A 10,881-nucleotide genomic window follows, 5' to 3' on the forward strand; every position below is an offset into this window, starting at 1 on the left:
TCTCCTGCAGTACAAGAAGATGTTGCTGGAAATGCTAGTAACCCGGTGGAAGAAGAAGTACCTCCTGAAAGGTGCAACGTACTCCCCGATCTCGGTTTGCACTGAATCAATTTGATATGAGTTCGGCCACAAGGTATTGTAATATGTTTCTGCTTTTTTCCTTTTCTGTTTGATAATTGAAATACACAATCGAAAAAAGCTACCAGTAATCTGTAGTTTAAAATTTATGTTTATATGCAACCTTCATTTGCAGGTAATCTGAAGGGTCGTAACTAATGAAAAGAGCAATGTGGGTTAAGGATCTTAATCGCAAGAAGGGGTCCTCTCTTCTTCTATTGAGCTTTTTTTTTACACCTTTCATTTCTGTTAGCAGAAAATTTATCGAACATTTTCTGTAATAAGTTCAGCTATTCTGTGGCCTTGTTGCCTATTCCACATTGAGCTTAACTAATACACCACTTTTACACAATCTAAGTCACCTTTATTTATAAATTCTTTACAATAGATAAAGGTGACATGATAGTGTAAAAATTCTTTAAAATTATCTATAGATCACATTTCTTCCTTTTAACTCTTAAAGTTCAATGCCAAATCATGTTAAACTCTTAAGTTAAACTCTTTTAAATTATCTATAGATCACATTTCTTCCTTTTAACTCTTAAAGTTCAATGCCAAATCATGTTTCTTGGTCAAACATATTGTGGTTATGCTTTACATTGCCTTAATTAATAAAGAAGGTACAATCACTTATCCAATTGTTTCATACTGCGGCACTTAGTTAAACAAGACTATAAGGGATTCTAATTTGATTATACGTGGGATAAATAAAGATCATACTTGGATTATATGGGGCACAAAATAAGTCTACTAACTATTGGCATAGTGATAAATAGACACTCTCTACGAATAGGGTCAATCCTACTTCCCTCATTATCATAAGAATAACCTTAGCTAGTCTTTTTCTAGCTATTAACTAAACGGTACCTTACTTTTATTTATCCCTAACTCAACATTTTTTGGTGTGTCTTAATCTCTCCCATGATCGTACATAAAGTTAACTTTGGTAAATACAATGAGTACTATGATGTATTTTAAGTGTTCAACTTTTGAGCTACTATGGTCTATGGCTGTTCTAGAGTATTTTTTTTGTCGGACTGGATTTGATGTTTAATTTAATGTACGTAGTAACTTTGGGAGGAACAAAAGTACGTATTGATCAGGTATATGTTTGGAGTGAAAATGCTAGAAATTACCTTTAATTTAAATTGATTATTAGTGATATTTCATCTCGGCCATCTCTGACAATAATTACTTAATTAGTAGGTCATTTTCACATACCGTAAAATAATAGATTAACGGTTAATATCGTAATTTATACTATAAAATGCAATCTTCTTAAATTCTAGCTTGGAGAAATCGAAAGAAAAGAATAAAACCTAAATGTATATCTGTGAAGTATTACATATAACATTCTATCACGGCCCGGAATTCTCGCCCTCGGGACCGTGATGGCGCCTAACAGTTCACTTGTTAGGAAAGCCAACGTTAGTTATATCTATTAACCATTTTTAATAATTTCCAAATTAAATGACAATAATGAAACTGAATAGTTTGAAATAAGGCAATAAGCTAATAAGTGACGAAATCCAAATATAAATTCCGGAACTGGTGTCACAAATACATGAGCGTCTAGAATACTACAAATAATGGTCTGAAATAAACATAAATGTCTGAATCAAAATAAACAGCTAAAATGAAGTAGAAGGGGACTTCAGGGCTGCGGACGCCGTGTAGCTATACCTCAAGTCTCCACTGATAACTGGATCCGAGTAAGTCTACTGAACACCGCTGGGACCAACTCCGGTATCTGCACAAGAAGTGCAGAGTGTAGTATAAGTACAACCGATACCCTGTACTATGTAAGTGCCGAGCCTAACCTCGACGAAATAGTGACGAGACTAAGGCAGGTCACTTACAATAACATGTGCGCAATAATAATAATAGCAGAAAAGACATGAATGGAAATAAAGTAGTTAATTAATAATAACGAACTCAAAATCTAACTACCAGAGAGCCAAGAATAACAAGTCATATAAACTCATCTCAAATAATAAGGCAAATCCAACAGTCACAAACAAATATAACTTTATATAGTTCGTTGTGGCGCACAACCCGATCCCACCATATCATCATCTGTTATTTTCATAATCCGTCCTTATTCCGCTATTTTAATTCATTACCTTTCACATTTCCGTTGCGGCGTGCAACCCGTTCCCCAAACAATTTCAATTAAAATTCAACAACCAAAATTTATTAGAAATTCTACATCAAGAGAGTAATTGTACGAAGTAATGGAGAATGACATGATAATCAAAGAATCTCGAATAACTCGGATGTCTTAACTTTACCAACTTCACGATATCTATCCCTTTAACGACTCATACAAATGAAACTACATAATTGAGGGCAACAAATGTTAGGAAACTATAAGACAAGCAAGACATATGACAACTTAGATATGCAAGAAAAATAATTAGACACAAGTAGCAATTAGGCATGAAATTATGGAAGGGACACACAATTTAATACAAGTATAGCTAAATGACAAGTAACAATTATGGCATGGAAGTCAAATAAGCATGTAGCAATTAAGATGTGTAACAAGATATACAATGAAGTAACAAAAGCATGTAAGCAAGTAACACAACGACGCATATACATTCGTCACCTCGCATATACGCCGTTTCACACATAATGCACATAACATGAAGTTCAAGGGTCCCTAATTCCGGTTAGACCCAATACTTACCTCGCTCCGTAACTCAAGCAATCAACCAACCACGGCCTTGCCTTTTGAACAAGCCTCCAAAATAACCAAATCAAGCAAATTATTGACCAAATAATTAAAAATAAGATTTAGAAACTACCCACAAATGAAAGAGGTTCAATTTAGATCATTTTTGAAAAAGTCAACCCTGGGCCCGCTGGGTCAAAATCGAGATTCGGACCAAAATATGATTACCCATTCATCCTCGAGTCCTATTATGTGATTTGTCTCTAAATTCGACCCCCATTCGAGGTCTAAATCTCAATTTTACAATAATCCCAAATTCTACCTAAATCCCTAATTTCTACCATAAAAATAATTTGTTATTGAAATGTCATGAAATATTATGGGTAATTGAAATGAAATGGATTAAAGATACTTACCAATAAATTTAGGAAGAAAACTCTCTTGAAAAATCGCATGTTGGGTGTTTAGGGTTGAGAGATTGGGAGAAATGAGCTAAGTCCCGTTTTTCCCCTCTTTACCTAGCCGCGAATGTCGCAATTACATTGTTCGCAATTGCAAACACCGCATTTGCAAAACAAGGGTCGCAAATGCGAAATTCCAGCCTTTGCAAATGCGGAACAATCCTTCACAAATGCGAAGGTTGTCCAAGAACACACTAAGTTGCAAATGCGACTCTTTCATCGCAAAAACGACCAATGTTCATTCACAAATGTGATCTTTTTCCTTGCAAATGCGAGGCTACCCAATCCAGTCCATGATCGTAAATGCGAACACTTGTTCACAAAAGTGAGGCTCGCATTTGCGAGCCAGACCTTGCAAATGCGCGATCTGCAGACCACACCTGCAACAAAGAAGGCATCAGCTATCTCCAAAGTCCAAAATCAATCCGTAACCTATCCGAAACTCACCCAACCCCTCGGCCTCCAAACATAACATGCACACAAGTGTAATAATATCATACAAACTTGCTCGTGCAATCAAATCACCAAAATAATATCTAAATCTATGAATCAATCCTCAAAACAAATGAACTTTCAAAGTGAAACTCAAGAATACTAGAATCACATTGAAGCGTCCGTTAGCGTCAAATCAATTCGAATTGACCCAAATTTTGCAGACAAGTTTCAAATAAAAATACAAAACTATTTTAAGTTTCAACATCAAATTCCGAACCCGTTAGCTAAGAAGTCAACTTTTGGTCAAACTTAGTTATTTTCAAATTTTAAAATGCTAGATTTCGGCAAATTGAGTCAAAACAAGTTAGGGACTTCCAAATTAAATTTCGGGCATACGCCTAAGTCCCAAATTACGATACGGACCCACCGGGACCGTCAAAATACCGATCCGGATCTATTTACATAAAATGTTAACCGTAGTTAACCCAAGTCATTTTAAAGGTAAAAATTTATATTTTCTTCAATTTTTCTCATAAAGACTTTCTGGAATAAGATACGGACTGAGCACGCAAATTGAGAAATATTAAATAGAGCTAATTGAGGTCTCAAAATACGAAAATAAAGGCTAAAACTCAAAATGACATATCTGTCATCACATATTCAAAAAAAGTATTTTATGAAAGATGAATCGAAAAAATGTCCTTGATAAGCTATCGAACCGTTTCTCTTTCTATTTGGAACATAGGCTCATTTTCACAAAAGAATTTAAAGACATTCATCTAAAGAGATACAAAAAACCCAGACTTACCACTATATTGGAAATAACTATAGAGTAGGAATGTGGTCAAACAATGAACCGCCAAAAAGCAAAAAGGGTAAAAAAGTAGGAATTAGGATCAATTCCGATTTTTGTGTATTTCTTAACTTTCTCTTTTTCTTTTTCTTTTTCTCTTTGATTCACACCGTATGTGAATTACCCACTCTCTCAATGTAAATTCTCTCAGCTTATAAGTTTTCATATGTTCTTTTATGAGTTTAACTATGCTCCCAGTTTGTAAGTTTTCCTCTGTTCTTTATGAGTTTTGACAATGTAAGAGAATTTTTCGCACAAGGTCATCAATATATATATATATATATATATATATATATATATATATATATATATATATATATATCATAATAAAACAATTAACCTACTACAAGTTAAAGTTATGAGTAGTGTAAAAAGCTTTTATATTGTTAAATTCAATCGTTTTGTACAATGAACAAAGTGAAGATGAAAGATCCATCATGCTTCGTACTCGCCTTAGACTACCCTTCCCTTCTACTAGTGATGCCTTAGTCATGTCTCATGACATTTCAGAGATTGTCCCTTAGATAAAAGATAAATAGACAGTGCTTTGCCTCATTGCACTTAAATGAATGACTTTATTACGACTATCATATGGACCACTCTTGTATTGGTCGACTGTATAAACTTGCAAAATATGTTTTATCTTTGGCATCTTGACAAATACAGTCCAATAAAGCACTCTTCTAACGATGGAGTTGCTTCTATTGCAAGTTAAACCAATATTAATTAGTATCCTACATCATCTAAGATTTGGTATTTTCTTATTTATTTAATTCATGTCTAGATAGGATTTATTTACCAAATTCATAGTGGAATATGTTGTGTTAGTCTAGTCAAATTTGGATTGTAGTAATATAAATAGGGGTGCTACTACATATTTTCTATCGTGGAGATGTAGTTAGGATATAGTGAGCTTCAAGAGTTTATGAGTTGTGAAAAAGCCTTCTGCTATGTTCTCTCCCTAGTTTGATAAATTTCTTCTATATAGCCTTTGTTGAATTTTTTGCTTGTGTCTAAATTTTTTTTCCAGGTTATTTTAATCCTTTAATTGGTATCGGAACCTGTGTGAGATTCCGTCAAAGTCGGTGGAGATCTGTGGAGGAAATAAAGAATTATAGAGAGATCCTTCAGAAAAATTTATAATAAAATATTTTTCCTTCAAATTGGTGTCAGAGCTAGTAGGAGATCCCAAAAGAAATTATAGATACTCTATTACTCAATTGTCCCATTTATGTGTTTGATGGCAAAAATAATTTTGAAATATGGTATCAACATATAAAGAATTTTTTTAACGCATGGATTATGGTCCACCATTAATGAAGGATTTGAGGAACCCCCAAAAGGCACAATGTTGACGGGTGATGTAGCTACGAAATTGAAAAAGAAAAAATATTTAGATTATAAGGCACACTACTATGATTCGAGTGTAAACACTCATATGAAAGACAAGAATAACAATCCTATGGGTTTCATGTGGTTGGGACAAGCATGCACAATTTCTCATTCATAACATTCATAGATTTTGCAATTTGTAATTTATACCTCAATTGTTCCCAAACTAGAGGAGAAGTAGAGAAGAATTCATACCTTAAATGTTGTAGATGAGGAGTGAGTCTTCAATTAATGGTGACTTTTGAGATAGTGCTTGGGTGAGGTGAGATGGAAGAAATTTGGTTGAGATGAAGAGAGAAGGAGGATGAAGACAGTGTGTTGTTGAGGGTTTTTGGGCGTGGGTTGTGTTTTAAGTGGTGTGGGGGTGTTAGAAATCAAAAAAAGGGGCATAGTGCTTGCATGCGATGCGAGCTGGGACGCGAGATAGGCTGGGTCACGCCCAATGTGGGACGAGGTGGAGACCTGGTGACGCCAGGTACAGAGCGCGTTGAACTACGCGAGAGAGAGCGCGTCGCCTATTGTAGTGCGAGGTGTATCGCACGACTGGCCTCGCGGCACCAGTTCTGGGGCGCGATCCCCTCGAGTTTTGGTCTTCTCCCTGAGTTTATTTGAGTAAATGCCTACTCCGTGTAACGACTCAGTCAGTCATTTTGAGTATTGTAGCCCCGTTCCCCCATTATTTGCTCATTCTGTGCATATTTATTATTTATTATATGACTTTCCGGGGTGGTTGATTTGGTTTCGGGAATGTTTCAGAATGAGTTGTGACACTTAGTCCCAAGGTTAGAAGCCTAAGTTGAAAGAGTTGACCGGATGTTGAATTATACGTAAATGACTACGGAATGGAGTTTTGATGGGTTCGATAGCTCTGTATGGTGATTTTGGACTTAGAAATTTATTCGAATATTGATTTGGAGGTCCGTAGATGATTTTGGCTTGAATTGGTAAAAGTTGGAAAAGTTGAAGTTTGGAGAATTGACTTTGTGGTTATCGGGCTCGGATTTTGGTTCTAGAAGTTGTAATAGGTCCGGTGTGTCATTTATGACTTGTATTTTTTTCTTTTATTTAGCACTGTTCTATCTTTCCAGATAGTTGTATTAGAAGTTTTGACTATGTTGATATTTAGTAAATCGTGTACTCAGTGACACCCGTTTTTTTGGAATTGTGTATTTGAATCGCGGTGTTTCTTATCGACTGTTTATGAGAGTTATTACTGTTAAACCCGTTTCATCTTGTTTTTAATTTAAAAATATGTAGTTACTAGTGGTTATCGGCTTGCCTAGTACTATTTATATGCGCCTTCACGACATGATGAGTTTGGGTCGTGACAAGTTAGTATCAGAGCCTAGGTTACATAGGTCTCACGAGTCACGAGCAACTTAAGTAGAGTCTTGCGGATAGGTGCGAAAATGTCTGTACTTATCTTTGAGAGGCTACCGAACCCTTAAGAAAACTTCACTTTCTTGTACTCTTGTCGTGGGGATTTGTTAATTCCGGAAACTAAACTTCTGCTATTCTATTCTCTCACAGATAATGAGGACACGTGTTACCGGATCGGGCAGACGATCACCAGTAACACCAGCTAGGGCCACTAGAGGCGGGGGTCGCGGTAGAGGCCGAGGTGTAGCTTGTACAGCAGCTAGAGCAGCACCTGTAGACCCACCAGTTGCTCCAGCTCAGGAGCAGATTCCAGATGTGGTTGAGTCGGTGGGACCAGCTCAGGCACCAGCTGTGCTCATTGTGATTCCTGGCCTTTAGGAGGCTCTGGCCCAAATATTGACTGTATGGACCAGCCTTGCTCAGGCGGTTTCAGTTCCGGCCATGCCAACCACTTCTCAAGACGGGAGAGGTTCTCAAACTCCCTGCACCCATACTCTAGAGCAGGTGGTTCGAGCATTTCAAACACCAGGGGTACTATCAGCCCAGTTGGTTGCAGTTGCTCATGCCTAGGTGGGTCCACCGATGAGTGACGAGGAGCAAAAAAGGCTAGAGAGGTTTGGGAGGTTCAAGCCTCCATCATTCAGTGGGGCTGAGTCAGAGGATGCTTAGGATTTCATAGACCGTTGCCAACGGATTCTTTGCACGGCGGGTATTCTGGAGACTAGTGGAGTCTCATTTTTTACTTTTCAGCTATCAGGGGCAGCCTGCAGATGGTGGGAGGCTTACGAGTTGAGCTGGCTAGTCGGCGCTGCACCACTTACATGACATGAGTTCTCCATTATCTTCTTGGAGGCATTTGTTCCATAGACCCGCATGGAGGAGTTGCGTAGACAGTTTGAGCAGCTACGCCAGGAGGGTATGTCCGTGACCCAGTATGAGATGAGATTTTTAGAGTTGGCTCGTCATGCGATCTGGCTGGTTCCCAATGAGAGGGGAAGGATTAGGAGGTTCATTGATGACCTCAACTATGGATTGCGCTTTGTTATGACTCGGGAGATTGCATCGGGTGCTATGTTTGACGAGGTGGTTGATATTGCTAGGCGGCTAGAGCAAGTCTATAGCTAGGAGCATGAGGAGAGGGAGGCCAAGAGGCCTCGTGGTTCGGGTGGTTTCAACGATGTGTCTTCTGGAGGGCAGTCTCACCATAGCAGGGGTTGTTCTTATAGGTTCACTTAGTGACTCGTCTGGTTCATTATGGTGCATCAGCTAGCCATAGTTCATATAGTGCACGTCCGGATCAGTCTACTCTCAGTGCCCTCCCAGCTCAAAGTTCATCTCGTGCTCCATTAGTTCATGGTTCATCTGCACCAGATTTTTCTTGTAGCTATTTTGGTTCTCGGGGTCCGATTCAGTCCCCACCACCTTTGACGCATCGGAGTTGCTACAAGTGTGGGTAGTTTGGTCATGTGAGGAGGTATTATCCCTGTTTCGTGGAAGGTCCAGTTCAACAGAGGGGTCTGGTTATGACTTCTGCACCAGTTACTTCACCATCCTCCCAGCCAGCTCAGGGTGGGGCTCAGGCAGCTAGAGGGGGAGGTTGATCAGGTGGCAGTCAGGCTCGATGCTATGCTTTCCCTGCCAGGGCAGAGGTCATTGCTTCAGACGTAACGATCACACGTATTGTCTCAGTATGCCACATGGATGATTCTATATTATTTGACCCTGGTTTCACTTATTCGTATGTATCGTCATATTTTGCTCGTTATCTGGATATGCCCCATAAGTCGTTAGTTTCGCATGTTCATGTATATATGCCGGTGGGCGATTCTATTGTCGTAGACCGTGTGTATCGTTCATGTATGGTGACGGATTAGAGACTAGAGTTGATATCTTAATGCTTAGTATGGTTGATTTCGATATGATTCTTGGCATGGATTGGTTGTCCCCATGTCATGCTATTTTGGATTGTCATGCTAAGACCATGACATTGGCGATGTCGGGGTTACCTTTGATTGAGTGGCGAGGTTCTCAAGACTATGTTCCTAGTAGGGTGATTTAATATATGAAGGCCCAACGGATGGTTGGGAAGGGGTGTTTGTCATATTTGGCCTTTGTGAGGGATGTTGGTGCTGATACTCCTACCATTGATTTTGTTTCGATAGTGCGAGACTTTTCGGATGTGTTTCCTGCAGACCTTCCAAGCATGCCACCCGATAGGGACACTAATTTTGGTATTGACCTGGTGCCGGGCACTCAGCCTATTTCTATTACTCCATGTATGGCACCAGCAGAATTGAAGGAATTGAAAGAACAACTTCATGAGCTTCTTGATGAAGGGTTCATTAGGCCTCGTGTGTCGCTTTGGGGTGCACCGGTTCTATTTGTGAAGAAGAAGGATTGTACTATGCGGATGTGCATCGACGATAGACAGTTGAACAAAGTTACAATCAAGAAAAAGTATCCTTTGTTGCGTATTGATGAATTATTTGACCAGCTTCATGGAGCTAGGGTGTTCTCTAAGATTGATTTGAGGTCTAGGTATCACTAGTTGAAGATTCATGACTCGGATATTCTGAAGACGGCATTCAGGACCCGCTATGGTCACTATGAGTTCCTTGTAATGTCTTTTAGGCTAACCAATTCCCTAGCAGTAATCATGCATATGATGAACAGTGTATTCTAGCCATATCTTGATTTGTTTGTCATAGTTTTCATTGATGATATTCTGGTGTACTCACGTAGGCAGGAAGAGCATGCACAACATCTAAGGATTATACTACAACGGTTGAGGGAAAGAGAAACTTTAGGCCAAGTTCTCCAAGTATGAGTTTTGGCTCAGTTCGATGGCGTTCTTGGGGCACGTGGTGTCCAGTGAGGGGATCAAGGTGGACCCAAAGAGGATTGAGGCAGTTCATAGTTGGCCCAGACCGTCTTCAGCTACTGAGATTCGTAGTTTTCTTAGCTTGGCCAGATATTATCATTACTTCGTGGAGGGTTCTCGTCTATTGCAACGCCTTTGACCTGGTTGACCCAGAAGGGTGCTCAATTCAGGTGGTCGGATGGGTGTGAGGAGAGTTCTCAGAAGCTCAACACTGCCTTGACCATAACTCCAGTTCTAATTTTGCCTTTAGCGTTGGGTTCTTATATAGTGTATTGTGATGCTTCTCGAATCGGTCTTGGGTGTGTCTTGATACAGGAGGGTAGAGTGATTGCTTATACTTCACGCCAGTTGAAGCCTCCTGAGAAGAAATGCCTTGTTTATGATTTGGAGTTGGCAGCTATAGTTAATGCATTGAAGATTTGGAGGCATTATCTCTACAGCGTGTCATGTGAGATATTTACGGATCATCAGAGTCTCCAACACTTGTTCAAGCAAAAGGATCTAAATTTGAGGCAATGGAGATGGTTGGAGCTGCTGAAGGACTATGATATTACCATTTTGTATCATCCCGGGAAGGCAAATGCGGTGGCCGATGCCTTGAGTAGGAAGGCGATGAGTATGGGCAGCGTTGCATTTATTACTGTTAGTGAGAGACCACTTGCATATGATGTTTAGGCCTTGGCCA

This window comes from Nicotiana tomentosiformis, chromosome 2 (genome assembly GCF_000390325.3).
Source record: "Nicotiana tomentosiformis chromosome 2, ASM39032v3, whole genome shotgun sequence".
Classification (NCBI taxonomy): Eukaryota; Viridiplantae; Streptophyta; class Magnoliopsida; order Solanales; family Solanaceae; genus Nicotiana; species Nicotiana tomentosiformis.